At 50.3% G+C, this 21250-nt stretch overlaps 1 long non-coding RNA gene and 1 pseudogene across 2 annotated transcripts in view; one reads left to right on the top strand and one right to left on the bottom strand.

Moving 5' to 3' along the window:
• The window catches only part of LOC147865760 (uncharacterized), a 52909-nt gene extending 48524 nt beyond the window's left edge, over positions 1-4385 (bottom strand). Inside the window, exon 1 of the long non-coding RNA XR_015529440.1 lies at positions 4334-4385. This is a non-coding gene — a long non-coding RNA (uncharacterized LOC147865760). The remainder of the gene's footprint in view (positions 1-4333) is intronic.
• The window catches only part of LOC147865759 (cytochrome P450 716B1-like), a 44098-nt pseudogene extending 38111 nt beyond the window's left edge, over positions 1-5987 (top strand). The window contains exons 2-4 of the transcript XR_015529439.1: positions 4287-5253; positions 5345-5532; positions 5633-5987. The product of XR_015529439.1 is annotated as a cytochrome P450 716B1-like (transcript). The remainder of the gene's footprint in view (positions 1-4286; positions 5254-5344; positions 5533-5632) is intronic.
• The last annotated feature ends 15263 nt before the right edge of the window (positions 5988-21250 follow it).

Here is a 21250-nt window from a genome sequence, read left to right as displayed (position 1 = left end):
GTCGTGGAAAGGCTTTGTTGTGGAAAGGGCTTCATCGTGGAGAGGCTTCGTCATGGAATCGCTTACTCATGGAAAGGGTTCAACTTAGTCGAAAGGGCTTACTCGTGGAAAGGGCTTCGTCGTGGAAACACATGTCGAAACCTCAAAAAAACGCTCAGAACATGCAGTTGTTAGAGTTTGCATATACGAACTAGGTCATCTCGAACTCTTGACAAAAAGTATAAACACATTATTAACGTGATGAGCACGAGTTTAAAAAAATGACCTTGAACTAAGAAGTAGATTCAAGATTACATCAAGAGGACCCTTTATAGAATAGAGTTTTACAAGTTTCAAAGAGGGGAGGGATTACATTAGTGGTAGTTACCTCAAGTTAACCACAAGCTCAAGAAAGAGATAAAAGTGAGAGGAGTGAAACTTCTAGTGTAGGTGAGTCGAGTGGGCCGCCAAGACCGCAACTACCTTTGACAGATACGATACCTCGAAACGAGGTAAAGTTCTCGTGCCACTCCATCCTTCCTACGAACGATTGGCGTGCTAGCTTGCTGCCTCCTTATTGCCTCCACACAAGTGTCGAAAGCCTAGACAAAGAATAGTCGAAGAAGAAGAGGAAATGAAGAATAGACCACACGCAACTCAGAGAAGACACACGCAAAACTTGTAACTTAAAGAAGAGGAATGAGAATGTTGTCGTGAGGATTTTCGGCTACGATGAGAAACCCGAGTGGGACGAATAAAAACGGGATGTGCAACATGTTAGGAATATGTCCCTCCTATGGAAGGAGCCAACTGGTTGTGCCAAGAGCCGACAATTGATGACATGAAGGTTGATTATGTGAGTGTCGACATGGAGAGTCGACAGTGAGGGGGAGATTAAGTCGAAGACATGACTGACTAGTTGGGCCGACCGGAGGGTTGATGACAAGGCCGACTAGTCATGTTGATTGGACAGTCGATAGAAGAGTCGGTTAGTCGAATCGACTAGTCAACCAATCGGTTGATTAACCACGACTATAACAATATAATTAGTAGTAGTAGAGTCACATTTGTTGATAGCTCAAAGAGTGTACAAGTATAAATACACCTAGGGCAAACTTTAGTATGTAGAACAGATCAGAGTAGATCAGAGTGTGTGGAGAATAGGGTGAACATAAGAGAGAGCGTGTGAGAGAGAGAGAGCACGAGTGGCACCATAGCTACAAAAGCTTTGAATGCTAAGAGCCTTGTGAGGCTGTTACACTTTGCGGCCAGAGTGTTGTAAGCTGTTCCTACTTGTGTATCGTTTGATATAGTGGAATCTCTGTTCCTGTGGTTTTCCCCGTTTAGGGTTTCCACGTAAAACCGTGTATTCTGTGCCTTTGTTGTTTTTTTATTTCCGCATTACTTTGTTGTTGAGAGATCAACCTCAACTTAGTTTAGTTATTTAGTCAACCATGTAACTTCGCAGTTACCTAGATAGAATCTAGTTAGGAGTGTTGACTATAACGCCTTATATAGGACCTTGTACTTAAGTGGGATATTCTAGATCCTCCACTCCTAAGTACATTTAATATAGGACTTACACCGTAGTACCTATATTCTACTCACACATGTGCACCTTTGCACATGAGATGTATATATACCTCATTGTGGGTATTTTTGTATTTGATGATGATGATACTAATTTAATATAGAGTTAATCATCCCCCATCTTGTGTTGTTCATAAGTGTACTTCTCTCTCTTCCTCTCACACACATACACACGCATATCACTTAATCTTCCGCTTAACTTAATCACATAATTAGGTACTAATTAACCCTTGCTTAATTACTCACCTAATTCTTAACATGGTATCAAAGCGTGTGGTTTTAACACATCCACTAAGCCCACCCGACTCAGTGATTGTGTGTTCGAAACGCCGACGACAAATTTTGGCTATCCACTACCGTAGTGCTGCTACATATCAATGTATGTGACTGAAGGAAGAAAAGCAAAAAGGAAGACACTACAATCAACATGAACACACAAATGGGTAGCTCGCTCCCAAGCGAAAAGCTAGACCGGAGCAATTATTCATCTTGGGAATACAAGATAACCCAATACCTCGTCGGCCAAGGGTATTGGAGTTACATCAACGACGCACAAGAAAATCGACCCGACACAAAGAACGCCGACTACGCAACATGGGAGCAAGCCACGAGTTGAGTCATGTATTGCTTGGCAACATGTGTCGACGATCACATGCTTAGCCACATTCGAGACGCCGAGACGCCTAAAGAGGGATGGGGGAACTTGAAGAAGATGTTCGTCACCAACACGACCGCCTGAAAGTTTCGACTCCGACAAGAGTTGAACAACATTGGGCAAAAAGATATGTTTGTGTCGGACTACACCGGCAAGATCAAGAGCATTTGCGACTCGCTTGGCTACATCAACATAAACATCGACGAAGATGAGATGGTTCAAGTATGCTTGGGCAGCCTCACACAACGATTCGACTTGTTGAGGATGACAATCTTGGAGAGGAAAACCCCTCCTGCGTTCTTTGACCTTCAATCAATGTTGTTGGTTGAAGAGAACCACGTCCGAACCAAGACCAAGACGTCAAAAGGACAAATGTTCTTCTCGAATTCGGATGGTGGCCGATGACGAGGTCGAGGCGGTAGAAGAGATCAATTCAGCCCATCTCACGAAGGGAACTCAAACCTTCGACAACAAGACGGAGGCCATCGAGGAACCTTTAGAAGAAGGGGGAGCTTCCATGCCGAACAAGGTCGGCAAATGTGGCTCATTGCTTGCAACTATTGCGGCAAAATCGGGCACCGCGAAGAGGAGTGTCGGAAAAAAAGAAGCGAGTCGGCTTCAACAAGCTAACAACTCACAAACTACGCCAACAACTCCAAATACGACGACTACAGTGGTCTATTCGTAATGAGACATAGAGCGAACTCTATGACGGCTTCCAACTCCACAAGCACCTCCAACTCGGAAGACGTGTGGTTCATCAATTCCAGCACCTCACATCACATGACATCCCACGAAGAGTGGTTTAGTGATTTGCGCACACTCGATCGACCCGACGTCATAGAGACAGGTGACGACACCACACATCCCATTCGGCACATCAGCAATGTCCCATTCGGGAAAGAAGGCGAGCAAACTTGCATCAAGAATGTCTTGCACGTGCCCACAATAACGAAGAATTTGGTCTTGGTCGGCCAAATCGTGGAGCAAGGCATGCAAGTCCGCTTCAACAACGAAGGCTATTTCATTGAGAAAGATGGCCGACTCATAGCCAAGGGACGGAGAGACGGTCACATGTTGCACATCGACGACTTTGCCCATTCCATCCGGTTTTCTCACCATAGCCAAAAATCTTCACGACAATGTGTTTACTATCTCTAGGTCGAAAAAGAGGGGAAAATATCTCTTGAATGGTGTGTTCTAGAGAAAAACTGGATCACAAAAGAGTGAAAGAATGAGTTGCAACAGTAGCAAGTACTAGATATTACCTCTATTCGACGAGTTCTTGACAAAACAACATACGTAGAGGAGCAAAGACAGAGGGGAAAACGAGTGATTCCTACCACAAACAATGTCTTGCATATAGTCCATGCTCTCATACCACTATTGTATGAGCAACGGGAAGCAGACGAGCTATTGTTTTTCTGCACAGAAAAATGGTGAACAGCACACACACAGAAGACAGCACACAAAAAGAAGACATAGAAAAATATTTTGGCAAGCACTAAAAACCCCTCATTTTTCTATTAACTTATATACCTATTGATAAATAGTGAGAATTACCTTTTTGGCCTTTCACGCACACCTTCACTCCATTCGTTAATCTTCTTTTTAGCCACTTCCCATATTCGGGCCTGCCACATCACGACAACGCTCTACATTTCGTATTGACATGGCCTCATTGTCGTGTCACACTCCCAAGCGAATTTCGAGAGAATGAGGTTCTACATTGAAATTTCAATTAGTAGCAAGGGTTTATGAACTTCAATGTTTGTTTGTTCTACATTAGAAATTTGAATAGTGACAATAGGAATGTGTGTGGGTAGTCTTAGGTCTATGCAGGAAATCAACCACATGACAAAAATTGTGAAATATCCATGGAAGGACGTGGACTCTTGGCCACCATCAGAATTGAGAAGCTTTTTAATGCATGCATACATAACCATTTTCCACTCTCCAAAATTATTGATGGAGAAGCAGAGGCAGAGGCAGAGGCAGATGCAGAGGGTGCATACCATCTGAAGTTGGGAAGCTTGGCTATGGCTTTGTTCTTCACCTGTACCATCTCCCCTTTGGAGCTCATACTTGAGCTTATTCTGCCTCTACCACTTCTCATAGCAGGGCTACTACATCAGCTATGGAGACCTTCAAGCAAGAAGAATAAGATCCAGCAAGAGAAGAAACTTCCCTTACCTCCGGGGTCTTTTCGGCCTTCCCTTCATCGGTGAAACCCTAGAGCTTCTCAGAACACAGAGGCAAGGGATCCCATGGAAATTCATCAATGACCGCATCTCAGCCTATGGACAGACCTTCAAGACGAGCATAGTAGCTTTCCCAACAGTTGTTCTTGCTAGCCCTTTAACAAGGCAGCCTTCTCTAACGTCCACGCCTCTTGGCCCACCAGTTTCATCAAGATTATCGGGACTGAATCCCTGATTGTTCGTGTCGGAGCTCGCGCCAGTCGGATTCGGAATGCCCTAGTCACATTCCTGAGATCTGAATCCTTGGAAAGATACACGAGCCGAGCCGAGTCGATCTCATCCTCCTCAGGTTCATCAGTGAGCATCTTGAAGGCAAATCCAATGTCCTTCTCTTCCCCCTAATGAAGAAGCTCATGTTCTCCATAGCTTGCGAGGTTCTTGTTAGCCGACCGGACAGAGAAGATCAAGATATGCTCCTTATTCCTTTCAATACCATGGTGAAAGGCATGATGCAGATACCGATCAACATTCCTGGAACGAGATATAATAAATCGCTCGCAGCTTCTGACGTGATAAGAAAGCAGTTGCAGGTATGGATCGATGAGAGAAGGAGAGATATGGATGCTGGCTCTGTCACTGAGCATCCAGACATCCTCTCCGGATTTCTTGCATATACAGATGAGCATGGCCAATTTTTGTCTGATAAGGAGGTGAAGGACAACATCCTCATGATGCTCTTTGCAGGCCATGATACCAGCAAGATTGTAGCCACCATGACCTACAAATATCTTGCATCTAATCCCCACATAATGGAGGAGGTTTACAGAGGTTTGTGTTGCCTCTCTTGTGATAAATGCGAAATCTTATTTGATCCCTTCATGGATTTGCATTAAAAGGCTTGTTTTTTGGTGGTGTTCAAAGAACAAGGAGATAGCAGCAAGCAAGGCCCCCGGCGAGCTCTTGAATTGGGGAGGTATACAGAAGATGAAGCTTTCATGGAGAGTGGTTCAGGAATCGATGAGGTTAATGCCACCATCACAGGGATCATTCAGGTTGGCACCCGAAGACATGATCTTCGATGGGTTTAGGATCCCAAAGTCATGGAAGGTCACAAAAATCACAACTCTTATTAGCTCTCACTTCTCTTGAGGTTCTAATCGAACACCTAACAAAATGATATATATCATGCATTTTTTCCTGCACACAGATAATGTGGTCAGTGAACTCACTCATCGAACCCGAAGTATTTCCCCAATCCAGACAAGTTTGATCCATCGCGCTTCGAAGGAGCAGGCCCAGCTCCATTCACATTCGTCCCATTCGGTGGGGGCCCAAGGATGTGTCCGGGCAACGAATCCGCACGCATGGAAATACTGATGATCCTCTATCGCTTGGTCACTCAGTTCTCATGGGTTCTCGAGAACCCTAACGAAGTCATTGTGGTGGACCCATTGCCCTTCCCTGTAAAAGGCCTCCCTATCCTCCTTAATCCTCGAGTCCCATGAGAAGTGATCTCCTAAGAATTGTGACAATAACATGGGTAGCATTCTGATTTCGAATCACGCAGGCTGTATACCTATATTTATATTTTGATGCTTTGGAATTCGGCGTCTTACAGTCGAGATATTGTTTTTTGTGTAGAAAAATTCAGTGAAAAATGTAGCAAAAGAAAAGACTGAAACTTCCTCCTTATTTGTATAGTTCTCTTTTCATTGCCACGAACATAAACTACTTGCACGCCTTCAGTGAACAGAAATGACCTGGCAGTGCCCATCAAAATTAGAAGATGGATGTCAGACTTGAACCTTGGTTAGCAAAAAAACCCTAAAGAAGAGATTAAACATAGAAAGGGGTGAGTACTAGGAATAAATCCTACATATACAATGATAGAAAATGGCCATGGCCCACGAGGCACAGGAAGGAATGTGTCCTATCAGTATTTAAGGGTGTTCGGATGTTTGGCTTATGTGCATGTTGCTAAAGATCAGAGGTCAACGCTGGATAGCAAGCCCAAGGCTTGCATATTCTTGGGGTACTCGGAAGATGAGTTCGGGTATAGGATGTGGGATCTCCTTGATAAGAAGTCATGATGTTATAATCATGGAAGACAAGACAATCGAAGACTGGAGACAACAAAGACCTGAGTCGTCTTCCCAGTCGACTACTAGTATAGAGTCGGCACTAGTCGATCCCACTTCCACACAACCAGTCGGCAAACAACAACCGGTTGATGAAACCGAATTTGAGTCAGCCAACACACAACAACAAACTGATGCACATGAATCTGATTCGGAAGATGAGTGGCAAAAGAAACTGAATCTGAACCGATTTTTGAAGGAAGAAGATATCCACTAAGACAAAGGAAGGCCTCCTCTCAGTATCCACCCAATCAATATATTCTCTTGACTGGTGAAGGGGAACCTGAATGCTATGAAGAAGCCATGATTGATGCACACAAGGAGAAGTGGTACAGTACCATGCAAGAAGAAATGGTTTCCTTGCATGAGAACCACACCTATGAGCTGATGGAGCTGCCTGATGGAAAGAAGGCACTTAGAAACAAATGGGTCTACAAACTAAAGACTGGAGAAGATGGAAGTACACCTAGGTATAAGGCCCATATTGTAGTGAAGGGTTTTCAACAGAAGAAGGGCATTGATTTTGATGAGATATTTGCTCCAGTTGTCAAGATGACGTCCATTTGAACCGTTTTGAGTATGGTTGCCAGTATGAAACTGGAAATTGAACAGTTTGATTTTAAAACAGCATTCTTGCATGGTGAGTTGGAAGAGGAAATCTATATGCAATAGTCGAAGGGCTTTGAGGTAAAAGGAAAAGAGAATCTTGTATGTCGGTTGAGGAAGAGCTTGTATGGGTTGAAGCAAGATCCACGACAATGGTATAAGAAGTTGGAGTCCTTCATGTTGGAACATAGATTCCACAAAACACAAGCCGATCATTGTGTATTTGTGAAAAGGTATGATGAAGGTGATTTTCTTATTCTTTTGTTGTATGTAGATGATATTTTAGTTGTTGGACAGAATGCTAAAAAGATTGCAAGCTTGAAGAAAGCTTTGAGCAAAGCTTTTTCCATGAAAGACCTAGGATCGACAAAACAAATTTTGGGAATGCATATAGTCCGGGACAAGACTAAAAACATGCTACGGTTATCACAAGAGAAATATGTGATGAAAGTTTTGCAAAGGTTTAACATGTTTAATACAAAATCTGTTGGATCTCCATTCCTAGTGAATTGTAAGCAAAATTCAGGACAATGTTCAAAAAAGGGAAAGAAGATGAGAGATTTACGGCAACGGTGATCAACTAGGTCCTCCGCTGCTCCAGGACCCGGTTGTTGTGTCGGCCTCAATCGGTCCCGAACTATCGGCTCCTGGGCCGACCTTGTCCTCGATCAGGAGCTCGTCTTCATCTCGTCCTTGACTCCCCATTTCGAGCTCGTCTGGCCTCCCCACCCGAACCACCGGCTCCATCTGATCCACCATGCTCGTCGATGCTCGTCGAACCGCCAACGCCACCGGATCCACCAGATTCGACGTTCACACTCATTCATTTTCCAGTTGGTTGGAGCAGACATCCTGAATGTTGTTGCGGACCCGACCCGACTTCCTACGTCCTTTGCACATACCCCTTTTCCGGACCCCCGACTACTTTGATTGCCTGACGGAAGTCGTTCCTTATGCACCTCATATGTGCTTGTCTCAACCTGATCGCTTCCTCAGTTCGGCACCACCTCGCGCAGAACTTCTTCTAACTCCCCATCATCATTGATCCCCTCCATGCTCGATACTCGACCCTTGTGTGGCCACATTGCACGTGTCTCGTCTCGTCCTTCTTTGTGTACCCCTTCGATAAGGTGCACTTCCTCCAGGACATCCGTGTCGGTCTCCTCTAGTTTAGTGTCCTTCGTTGCCTCCGGTAACACTGCTTCGCTCCGAGGAACACCCTTCTTATCCGAATGGCCATTTGGCCTACAACGTTCTCCGCGACACTATGTCTGACTCCCTCGGTGCCCTCGTCTGCTATGACCTTTATCCCCTCACTGCCACCTTCCGTCTCCTCGGTCTTATGTTGATCCGCAACTACCGAAATCTCTAGATCAGGTGTGGAGGATCCTTCTCGGGCCTTCTCCTCGTGGCCACCGACCCCGCTCAATCCCTTCTCCGCGTCCACCAGTCTCGACTCCTCCGACCCCCGATCGGGTCGATCTGACTTCTATCAGGCTCAATTATCCGGAACTCGGCATTCTCGACACTCGCCCAGACCCGTCCCCAGCCAATCAGCCCCGACTCCCTCTTCGCCCTGGTTCGCATGTGGGGTCGGTTTCAATCGAACGATCTGTTGGGATTACGGTCCCTTCGGATGGGATGGTCGGATATCGGAGATGAATGCCGACAAGCCCGGTTTCGGTTTCGGAACCGGATGATGAAGACCCCGGCTTCGGAGCCGGATGACGAATGTACCCGGAGCGAGATCCGGATGCGGGGACATATCTGTGAATATGTTTGCCAAGGGCCCTTGAGGCTATAGTTGTAAATAGCCCCAAAGTCATATGTGTATAAATATGACTTAGGGCAAACAGTTTTGATGTTGCTACTCATTTTTCTGTTTTTCCACTCAAGAGGAGTGAAGAGAGAGCAGCTGTGAGAGAGATAGAGCGTGAGAGAGGAGGAGGTCGACGCCTCTGTGTATTTCCGCCGCCTGTGGCGAGGACAACGAGCTCAAGGTCGTCGCCTTGCAGCTCGCCATTGTATATTTCTCTGTGCATAGTTTTGGTTTGGAGTCTTGTACTCCCGTGGTTTTTCCCGTCTAGGGTTTTCCACGTTAATCCCTGTGTATTCGTGTTCTTGTTTGTTGAAAAACAGTGCTCGGCCACAACCGAGGAATGGGATCAACTCACAGAAAACAGGAAATAGAAAATGCACAAAACAAAAAGAGAGAAAGGTACACTGGATGTTTTACGTGGAAAACCCTAAATGGGAAAAAACCACGGGAGTCCTCAAACTCCAACTATCACTATGAACAGGGATGTACACTGGTGAAGCTACAAGGCAACAACCTTGAGCTCACTGTCTTCGCCACAGGCGGCGGTAATACACAGAGGCAACGACCTCTTCGTCTCTCACTCTCTCTCTCGGCTGCTCTCACTTCTCATGAAAAATGAGCGACCATCATAAAACTGTTTGCCCTAAGTCATATTTATACACATATGACTTTCGGGCTATTTACAAATATAGCCTCAAGGGCTCTTGGCAAACATATTCACAAATATGTCTCCGCATCCGGATCTCTCTCCGGGTACATTCATCATCCGGTTCCGTAACCGGGGTCTTCATCATCCGGCTCCGTAACCGGGGTCTTCATCATCCGGCTCCGTAACTGCAACCGGGCTTGCCGTCATTCATCTCCGGACATCCCATCCGGAGGGACCGAAATCCCAACAAACTCCCCCTTCACTTCGGCATGGGATGTCTCTCCAGTCCGATCCTCTTCCGGCATGCTTCCAGCTTGTCGGGTGTGAGCACCTTGGTCAGCATATCCGACCCGTTCTCGTCCGTGTGGACCTTCGTCAGCTCGAACTCCTTGTCTTCTATCCTTTCACGGATCCAGTGATATCTTCGCTGGATGTGCTTCGTCCGGGAGTGATAAGCCGCGTTCTTCGCAAGGTGGATGGCACTCTGACTGTCGCAGTAGAGTCGGTACTCCTGCTGGATACCGAGCTCTCTAATGAAGTCCTTCATCCATATTATTTCCTTGCCGGCTTCAACAACTGCCATGTACTCCGCCTCCGTGGTTGACAACGCAACCGTCTTCTGCAGCCTCGACTGCCACGAAACGGCTCCCCCTGCATAGGTCATCACATACCCTGATGTGGACCGGCTGGTATCTGCATCAGCCGACATATCCGAATCGGTGAAGCCGTCGAGTTCGGGCTTACCGGAGCCGAATCGGAGGCACACGTTTGCCGTGCCCTTCAGGTATCGGAGTATCCACTTGACCGCGTTCCAATGCTCTTTGCCGGGATTGCTCATGTACCGGCTCACCACTCCGACTGCGTATCCAATGTCTAGTCTTGTACACACCATTGCGTACATCAAGCTTCCGACAGCAGAGGCATATGGTACTTTCATCATGTCCTCTTTCTCAGCCTTTGTCCTGGGGCTTTGCTTGCTGGACAGCTTGCAGTTTGCCGGGAGGGATGATCCGACCGGTCTTGCTTCCGACATGTTGAACCGTTGAAGCACCTTTGTCACGTACTTCTCTTGTGACAGCCACAACTGCTTCTTGCTCCGGTCCCGGATGATGTGCATCCCTAGTATTTGTCTCGCCGGACCCAAGTCCTTCATTGAGAAGGTTCGGTGAAGAGCCTTCTTCAGCATCCGTATCTTGACCTGGTCCCGTCCGACGATCAACATGTCGTCCACGTACAGGAGGAGTATTAGAGAGTCTCCTCCTTCGAACTTCTTCACAAACACGCAGTGATCAGACTGCGTTTTGTGGTACCCTTCGTCGGTCATGAAGGAGTCGAACTTCCGGTACCATTGCCGGGGAGCCTGCTTCAAACCGTAAAGCCTCTTCTTCAACCGGCATACCAGGTGCTCCTTCCCTTTCTTCTCGAATCCTTCCGGTTGCTGCATGTAGATCTCTTCTTCGAGGTCACCGTGAAGGAATGCCGTCTTCACGTCCATCTGTTCTACCTCGAGGTCCATACTTGCCGCTATGCTCAGCACCGTCCGGATGGAGGTCATCTTCACTACCGGGGCAAATATCTCGTCGAAGTCGACGCCCTTCTTCTGCTGAAACCCCTTCACCACAATCCTGGCTTTGTATCTCGGGGGGTTTCCGGCATCTCCCGGTTTCAGCTTGAACACCCACTTGTTTCGAAGTGCCCGCTTTCCTTTCGGCAACTCCATAAGTTCATATGTGTGGTTCTCATGCAGGGAATCCATCTCGTCCTGCATGGCACTCAACCACTTGCGGCTCTGGGTGTCGTGCTTTGCTTCTTCAAAGCTCTCCGGCTCCCCCTCGTCGGTTAGTAGCACGTGCTCTGGTTCCGGAAATCTCCGGGGGGCCCTTCTCTCCCTTAGAGGATATCTCCGTTCCGGAGCTTCGGTAACCGGTTCTTCCGATTCTTCTTCATCCGAATCCGTTTCGGGATCGGGGCCGGTTCCGGTATCATTTTCATCTTCTTCGGCCGGTTCTGTTTCTTCACCGTCTTCGGCCGGGTCTTCGAGTGTTAACCGGTCCCTTGCCGGTCGGGACTGCTCCTCGTAGAGTTTATCCTCACCGGTCGACTTGGAGCTCTTCATCTTCTTCTCCGACTCCCAGTCGGCGAGCGTCTTGTCCTCCATGAAGATGATATCTCGACTCCTGAATATCTTCTTGTCGACCGGGTCCCATACTCGGTAGCCGAACTCGTCGTCGCCGTAACCGAGGAATATGCATGGCCGGGTCTTTGGATCTAACTTTCCTCTCCGGTCCTTTGCCACATGCACGTATGCGAGACACCCGAACACCTTCAGATGCCGGTAGGACACTTCCTTACCGGTCCACACTTTCTGCGGCGTGTCTCCGTCCAAAGGTACTGAGGGTGATCTATTTATCACATACGTCGCCGTCGACATTGCCTCAGCCCAAAATCCCTTGGGTAATTTCGCATGCGCCAGCATACTCCGGACCCTCTCCATTATGGTCCGGTTCATCCTCTCGGCCAGCCCGTTCAGTTCCGGCGTCTTCGGCACAGTAAACTCGAGCCGGATTCCCTTCGAGCGACAGTACTCCTGGAACTGCCCCCGGTATTCTCCTCCGTTATCCGCTCGTATTGCTTTCAGCTTCTTGCCGGATTCCCTTTCCACCCTCGCGTGGAGTTCTTTGAAGACGGACAGTACTTGGTCCTTTGTCTTCAACGGTGCCGTCCACAGCTTCCGGCTGTGGTCATCAATGAATGTCACGAAGTACTGGGCTCCGCCATGCGACTTCGTTTCTACTTGACACACGTCAGTGTGCACCAGCTCCAATGGTGCGCTACGTCTCGTCGGTGGCCTTGAGTGGAAGGAGGTCCGGTTTTGCTTACCGGCCAGGCAGTCGGTGCACTTCTCCAGGTGCACATGCTTCACTGGAATAAGGTTGTCTTCTGCAAGCCTCTTCATCCCCTTCTCACTCATGTGGCACAGTCTTTTGTGCCACAGCTCACCGGCAGTGTCGGCTGCCACATTCAGCTCTTCCGGACATAACCGGGCATTCATCAGGTATAGTGTGTTGACCTTCCGGGCCCGAGCCACTATCAGGCTCCCTTTGCTGAACTTCATGACACCGTTCCGGATGCTGCCCGTGTAGCCTTCATCGTCTAGCCTCCCGGCCGAGATCAGGTTCAATCGGACCTCCGGAACGTGTCGAACATCCTTCAGCAGCATCTTGCATCCGGTTGATGTCATCAGCCACACGTCTCCTATGCCGGCAATCCGGCATGTACCTTCATTTCCCATCCGAACACAGCCATGCTCGCCGGCTGTGTAGGATGAGAAGTATCTTCTCTCCGGGGTCAGGTGGAACGATGCTCCGGAATCGACCACCCAGGTCGTCTCATCGCCGGCAATGTTTAGTTCACCTTCTTCAGTGATGAGCATGATCTCTTCCTCACTTGCCGCGAGTGCCGTCGTTCCTTTCCGGTCCTGCCCTCGCCGATCCGAACCTCTCCGGTCCGTGGCTCCCCGGTATGCACCGTTTCTCTCCGGTGACTTCTTCGAATCGGTGTCGTCGGCTCCGGTGTCTTTTCGGTAATGCCGACAATTCTTTCGGAAGTGCCCCGGTTTCCCACAGTGGAAGCATGTGGGCCTTCCTCTTGACTGCGACCGGGTCCCCGACTTCTCCCGTCTTTGCGGACTCCGGTTCCATTGTCTTCCCCGTTCCGATTCGGTAAGCAGCGCCTTCGAGTCGGAGGCCGGTTCTTTATCTCTCCGACGCGCTTCTTCGTTCAAAATACTTGTCTTTACCGTTTGTAGGGACAAGTTATCTTCCGTGCAGGAGGTGCTGAGAGTCACCACCAAGTTCTCCCAGCTGTCCGGCAATGTACACATCAGGATGATGGCTTGCATTGCATCCTCCAACGGGAACTTGATCGCCGCAAGCTGGTTCACGAATCCCATGAACGTGCTTACGTGTTCCACCATACTCTCGCCGTCCCGGTACTTGAGGTTCACTATCTTTCTCATCAGGGAGGTCCGGTTCAACGCATTCTTCCTCTCGTAGAGGCCCGACAGCTTCCTCCACATCTCATATGCGTTGGTGTCGTTCGCCACATGTTGTAGAACACTCACGTCGACGTATTGCCGAATGGTTGCAACGGCTTTCCGGTTCAGAAGCCTCCATTCCGTCTCAAGTACCCCCTTGGGTATTTCCGACCTGTCGATCGGTTCATACAGGTCCCGAACAATGAGCAGATCCTCCATCTTTATCTTCCAGTCGGCGTAGTTCTGCGCGTTCAGCACCATCATGCCCGGAGGCCCACTACCGCCGCCTTCCATTTTCTGTGTTACCGTTGCTCTGATACCAGTTTGTTGAAAAACAGTGCTCGGCCACAACCGAGGAATGGGATCAACTCACAGAAAACAGGAAATAGAAAATGCACAAAACAAAAAGAGAGAAAGGTACACTGGATGTTTTACGTGGAAAACCCTAAATGGGAAAAAACCACGGGAGTCCTCAAACTCCAACTATCACTATGAACAGGGATGTACACTGGTGAAGCTACAAGGCAACAACCTTGAGCTCACTGTCTTCGCCACAGGCGGCGGTAATACACAGAGGCAACGACCTCTTCGTCTCTCACTCTCTCTCTCGGCTGCTCTCACTTCTCATGAAAAATGAGCGACCATCATAAAACTGTTTGCCCTAAGTCATATTTATACACATATGACTTTCGGGCTATTTACAAATATAGCCTCAAGGGCTCTTGGCAAACATATTCACAAATATGTCTCTGCATCCGGATCTCTCTCCGGGTACATTCATCATCCGGTTCCGTAACCGGGGTCTTCATCATCCGGCTCCGTAACCGGGGTCTTCATCATCCGGCTCCGTAACTGCAACCGGGCTTGCCGTCATTCATCTCCGGACATCCCATCCGGAGGGACCGAAATCCCAACACTTTCTCTGTGGTTCCTATTTTCTGCTGCATTGATTCGTGCTTACTCGGTTGTGGCCGAGTGGTGAAGGTTAATCGGAGCGTCGATTTCTCTACAAACTGGTATCAGAGCGACTGCTGTAGAAAATGGAAGGCGGCGGCAGCGGGCAGCCGGGGATAATGGTTATGAATGCGCAGAATTACGCCGACTGGAAGATCAAGATGGAGGATCTTCTGATTGTTCGGGACCTGTACGAACCGATCGACAGGTCGGAAATACCGAAGGGGGTACTTGAGTCGGAATGGAGGCTTCTGAACCGGAAAGCCGTAGCAACCATTCGGCAATACGTAGACGTGAGCGTTCTACAACATGTGGCGAACGACACCAACGCATATGAGATGTGGCGGAAGCTGTCGGGCCTCTACGAGAGGAAGAATGCGTTGAACCGGACCTCCCTGATGAGGAAGATAGTGAACCTCAAGTACCGGGATGGCGAGAGTATGGTGGAACACGTAAGCACGTTCATGGGATTCGTGAACGAGCTTGCGGCGATCAAGTTCCCGTTGGAGGATGCAATGCAAGCCATCATCCTGATGTGTACATTGCCGGAAAGCTGGGAGAACTTGGTGGTGACTCTCAGCACCTCCTGCACCGAAGATAACTTGTCCCTACAAACGGTAAAGACAAGTATTTTGAACGAAGAAGCGCGTCGGAGAGATAAAGAACCGGCCTCCGATCCGAAGATGTTGTTTACCGAATCGGATCGGGGAAGACAACGGAACCGGAGTCCGCAAAGACGGGAGAAGTCGGGGACCCGGTCGCAGTCAAGAGGAAGACCCACATGCTTCCACTGTGGGAAGCCGGGGCACTTCCGAAAGAATTGTCGGCATTACCGAAAAGACAACGGAGCCGACGACACCGATTCGAAGAAGTCTTCGGAACGGAACGGTGCTTACCGGGGAGCCACGGACCGGAATGGTTCGGATCGGCGAGGGCAGGACAGGAAAGGAACGACGGCACTCGCAGCAAGTGAGGAAGAAATCATGCTCATCACCGAAGAAGGTGAGCTAAACATTGCCGGCGATGAGACGACTTGGGTGGTCGATTCCGGAGCGTCGTTCCACCTGACCCCGGAAAGAAGATACTTCTCATCCTACACAGCCGGTGAGCATGGCTGTGTTCGGATGGGAAATGAAGGTACGTGCCGGATCGCCGGCATAGGAGACGTGTGGTTGACAACCTCGACCGGATGTAAAATGCTGCTGAAGGATGTCCGACACGTTCCGGAGGTTTGATTGAACCTGATTTCGGCCGGGAGGCTAGACGATGAAGGCTACACAGGTAGCATCCGGAACGGCGTAATGAAGTTCAGCAAGGGGAGCCTGATAGTGGCTCGGGCCCGAAAAGTCAACACACTGTACCTGATGAATGCCCGGTTATGTCCGGAAGAGCTGAATGTGGCAGCCGACACTGCCGGTGAGCTGTGGCACAAAAGACTGTGCCACATGAGTGAGAAGGGGATGAAGAGGCTTGCAGAAGACAACCTTATTCCAGTGAAGCATGTGCACCTGGAGAAGTGCACCGATTGCCTGGCCGGTAAGCAGAACCGAACCTCCTTCCACTCAAGGCCACCGACGAGACGTAGCGCACCATTGGAGTTGGTGCACACCGATGTGTGTCAGGTAGAAACGAAGTCACATGGCGGAGCCCAGTACTTCGTAACATTCATAGATGATCATAGCCGAAGACTGTGGACGGCACCGATGAAGACAAAGGACCAAGTGTTGTCCGTCTTCAAAGAACTCCACGCGAGAGTGGAAAGAGAATCAGGCAAGAAGCTGAAAGCGATACGAGCGGATAACGGAGGGGAATACCGGGGACAGTTCCAGGAGTACTGTCGCTCGAAGGGAATCCGGCTCGAGTTTACTGTGCCGAAGACGCCGGAACTGAACGGGCTGGCCGAGAGGATGAACCGAACCATAATGGAGAGGGTCTGGAGTATGTTGGCGCATGCGAAATTACCCAAGGGGTTTTGGGCTGAGGCAATGTCGACGGCGACATATGTGATAAACAGATCACCCTCAGTACCTTTGGACGGAGACACGCCGCAGAGAGTGTGGACCGGTAGGGAAGTATCTTACCGGCATCTGAAGGTGTTCGGGTGTCTCGCATACGTGCATGTGGCAAAGGACCGGAGAGGAAAGCTAGATCCAAAGACCCGGCCATGCATATTCCTCGGTTACGGCGATGACGAGTTCGGCTACAGAGTATGGGACCCGGTCGACAAGAAGATATTCCGGAGTCGTGATATCATCTTCATGGAGAACAAGACACTCGCCGACTGGGAGTCGGAGAAGAAGATGAAGAGCTCCAAGTCGACCGGTGAGGATCAACTCTACGAGGAGCAGTCCCGACCGGCAAGGGACCGGTTAGCACTCGAGGATCCGGCCGAAGACGGTGAAGAAACAGAACCGGCCGAAGAAGATGAAAATGATACCGGAACCGGCCCCGATCCCGAAATGGATTCGGATGAAGAAGAATCGGAAGAACCGGTTACCGAAGCTCCGGAACGGAGATATCCTCTAAGAGAGAGAAGGGCCCCCCGGAGATTTCCGGAACCAGAGCACCTGTTGCTAACCGACGAGGGGGAGCCGGAGAGCTTTGAAGAGGCAAAGCATGACACCCAGAGCCGCAAGTGGTTGAGTGCCATGCAGGACGAGATGGATTCCCTGCATGAGAACCACACATATGAACTTGTGGAGCTGCCGAAAGGAAAACGGGCACTCCGTAACAAGTGGGTGTTCAAGCTGAAACCGGGAGATGCCGGAAACCCCCCAAGATACAAAGCCAGGATCGTGGTGAACGGGTTTCAGCAAAAGAAGGGCGTCGACTTCGACGAGATATTTGCCCCGGTAGTGAAGATGACCTCCATCCGGACGGTGCTGAGCATAGCGGCAAGCATGGACCTCGAGGTAGAACAGATGGACGTGAAGACGGCATTCCTTCACGGTGACCTCGAAGAAGAAATCTACATGCAGCAACCGGAAGGATTCGAGAAGAAAGGGAAGGAGCACCTGGTATGCCGGTTGAAGAAGAGGCTTTACGGATTGAAGCAGGCTCCCCGGCAATGGTACCGGAAGTTCGACTCCTTCATGACCGACGAAGGGTACCTCAAAACGCAGTCCGACCATTGCGTGTTTGTGAAGAAGTTCGAAGGAGGAGACTTTCTAATACTCCTCCTGTACGTGGACGACATGTTGATCGTCGGACGAGACCAGGTCAAGATACGGATGCTGAAGAAGGCTCTTCACCGAACCTTCTCAATGAAGGACCTGGGTCCGGCGAGACAAATACTAGGGATGCACATCATCCGGGACCGGAGCAAGAAGCAGTTGTGGCTGTCACAGGAAAAGTACGTGACAAAGGTGCTTAAACGGTTCAACATGTCGGAAGCAAGACCAGTCGGATCAACACTCCCGGCAAACTGCAAGCTGTCCAGCAAGCAAAGCCCCAAGACAAAGGCTGAGAAGGAGGACATGATGAAGGTACCATATGCCTCTGCCGTCGGGAGCTTGATGTACGCAATGGTGTGTACCCGACCGGACATAGGATATGCAGTCGGAGTGGTGAGCCGGTACATGAGCAATCCCGGCAAAGAGCATTGGAACGCGGCCAAGTGGATACTCCGATACCTGAACGGCACGGCAAACGTGTGCCTCCGATTCGGCTCCGGTAAGCCCGAACTCGACGGCTTCACCGATTCGGATATGTCGGCTGATGCAGATACCAGCCGGTCCACATCAGGGTATGTGATGACGTATGCAGGGGGAGCTGTTTCATGGCAGTCGAGGCTGCAGAAGACGGTTGCGTTGTCGACCACGGAGGCGGAGTACATGGCGGCTGTTGAAGCCGGCAAGGAAATAATATGGATGAAGGACTTCATTGGAGAGCTCGGTATCCGGCAGGAGGAGTACCGACTCTACTGCGACAGTCAGAGTGCAATCCACCTTGCAAAGAACGCGGCCTATCACTCCCGGACGAAGCACATCCAGCAAAGATATCACTGGATCCGGGAAAGGATAGAAGACAAGGAGTTCGTGCTGACGAAGGTCCACACGGACGAGAACGGGTCGGATATGCTGACCAAGGTGCTCACGCCCGACAAGCTGGAAGCATGCCGGAAGAGGATCGGATTGGAGAGACATCCCATGCCGAAGTGAAGGGGGAGTTTGTTGGGATTACGGTCCCTTCGGATGGGATGGTCGGATATCGGAGATGAATGCCGACAAGCCCGGTTTCGGTTTCGGAACCGGATGATGAAGACCCCGGCTTCGGAGCCGGATGACGAATGTACCCGGAGCGAGATCCGGATGCGGGGACATATCTGTGAATATGTTTGCCAAGGGCCCTTGAGGCTATAGTTGTAAATAGCCCCAAAGTCATATGTGTATAAATATGACTTAGGGCAAACAGTTTTGATGTTGCTACTCATTTTTCTGTTTTTCCACTCAAGAGGAGTGAAGAGAGAGCAGCCGTGAGAGAGATAGAGCGTGAGAGAGGAGGAGGTCGACGCCTCTGTGTATTTCCGCCGCTTGTGGCGAGGACAACGAGCTCAAGGTCGTCGCCTTGCAGCTCGCCATTGTATATTTCTCTGTGCATAGTTTTGGTTTGGAGTCTTGTACTCCCGTGGTTTTTCCCGTCTAGGGTTTTCCACGTTAATCCCTGTGTATTCGTGTTCTTTCTCTGTGGTTCCTATTTTCTGCTGCATTGATTCATGCTTACTCGGTTGTGGCCGAGTGGTGAAGGTTAATCGGAGCGTCGATTTCTCTACACGATCCCTGTCCGGATCGCACCCCATCCGAATCGAAATGCCAACCAGTTCGATCCCCAGTTAGGCCAACTTCCGACTTCACTCCTTTCAGCACCGCCTCTTGCCTCTATATTTCACTCTGTCACGGCTTCCTCCGTTCCCTCCTCGCAAGCAATCTCCCATCCATCTTCACTAGCATGGTGCGAGGACTCGTCATTGCCACCTTCCATCTCTTCGGTCTCACGTTGCTACTTTGGCCGAATTGCCGAAGTCTTCGAAATCGGTGTGGAGGGCTCATCTCCGAATCCGTTGTCGTGTTATTACGCAAGTGCGTGTGGAAAACGAGGCGGGGCCGCGGGGGTCTCGAACCAAAGAGCAAGCGAGGGAGGAGAAAGAGAGAGAACCGGCTACGCAGGACCGGGGATACACAGGGACACGGCCCTTCAGCACGGAGAACGCGAACGAACACCGACACAGACAGATGCGAATGACTAAGTATATATATCAAGAATGGCTAACACGACTACAACCCTCGATGGGGCACAGGTTGATTACAACCGAACAGGCCGGCGAACAGATGCCGATGCCTGTTCGCTTCAACGCACAAAGGGGTTGCCGGTCGGAGGTGCTGCCGGAAGCACTCGGGCGTTCCTCGAAACAGCGCAAGCTTCCTCGGAACCCTGCACAGAAAAGCTATGGAGCTCCAGAAGGAATGAAACCGAGGGCGAAGCGTCCAGAAACGGTCCGACAGCACTTCGTCCTCCCCACGCGAGACCCCGCAATAGCTCTTTCCTCCTCCTTATATAGGCCGACGAGCAGGCCGTCACGTCAGCTTTATTCCCTGTCCCTTTTGGACAGGGATTCGCTTCGTCCTTCACGCATCCGCGTAGTTACGCCGCCGACTCGTACCGTTCCTTCGCTCGCGCGCGCGACCGAAAAGACTGTTCGCGCGGTCTTTGTCTCCACTCGTGTTAGGGCCCGTTCCCGCCGATTATCCTCCTAACTCGCTTCTATGTACAACTCAGAGCGTGCGCGCGTGAAGAACCGGTTCCCACGCCTTGGTGCGCCGATTCCGCCTATGGACGGTTTTCTTCACGACTGCGCCGATTCCGCCTATGGACGGTTTTCTTCATGACATCCGCCCCCACCTAACCGTGCATCCTCCGGTATGCACCAAGAGAGTTGGGACGGAGAAAACCGGCCCGTCTTCATTTCTCGCCCTTCGGTTCTTCCTCGTTTTCGGATCTTTCGTCAATGCTGACTAGGAGAGCTGGGTCGGGCTCGTCGTCGTGTCGCTTCTTGAACGCTTTGATCCGCTTCCCTGCAACCGGTATCGCCATTCTCTTGCCGTCTAGTTCCGCCAGGTGATATGTCCCGTTGTCATTGGCGCTCCGCACCACGTAAGGCCCGAACCACCTTCGCGCGAACTTCCGTGTAGCCCGGTGCTGGTTGTCGAGGCTGCTGTCGTAGACGAGCACCCAGTCACCTTCGTCGATTTTCTTCGGTCGGAGCCGGTGCGTTCGGTCGAACCGGGCTTTGTTCTTTGTCCTCGCCACCCGGAGCTTCTCCGCAGCCAGTGCCACGTCCTCCGGTCTCCGCTCGAGCTGTCGTATACGTGCGGCCAACAACTCCTCCCGGCTCATCTCGTCCCGCCAGTCAACCGTTGCCCACGAGGAGATCGCCCGTTCTATCGGCATGATCGGCTTCTGGCCGAACATGAGCTCCGTCGGCATGTACCCGGTTACCGAACTGTGCGTGGTCCGGTCTGCCCACAAAGCATAAGGTAGCAGCCGCGGCCAGTTTCCGACTTGGCCTCCGCATGCTCGAACCAGCGCCTTGACGATCGGTCCGTGTCCGCGCTCCACCTTTCCAT

Source organism: Azolla caroliniana, unplaced genomic scaffold, assembly GCF_043228905.1.
Source record: "Azolla caroliniana isolate FFs.n. ecotype wild unplaced genomic scaffold, voAzoCaro1.0.p SCAF_3, whole genome shotgun sequence".
In the NCBI taxonomy this organism is placed as follows: domain Eukaryota; kingdom Viridiplantae; phylum Streptophyta; class Polypodiopsida; order Salviniales; family Salviniaceae; genus Azolla; species Azolla caroliniana.
Note: the sequence above shows the minus strand (reverse complement) of the source record. Positions and strands in the feature narration are given on the sequence as shown.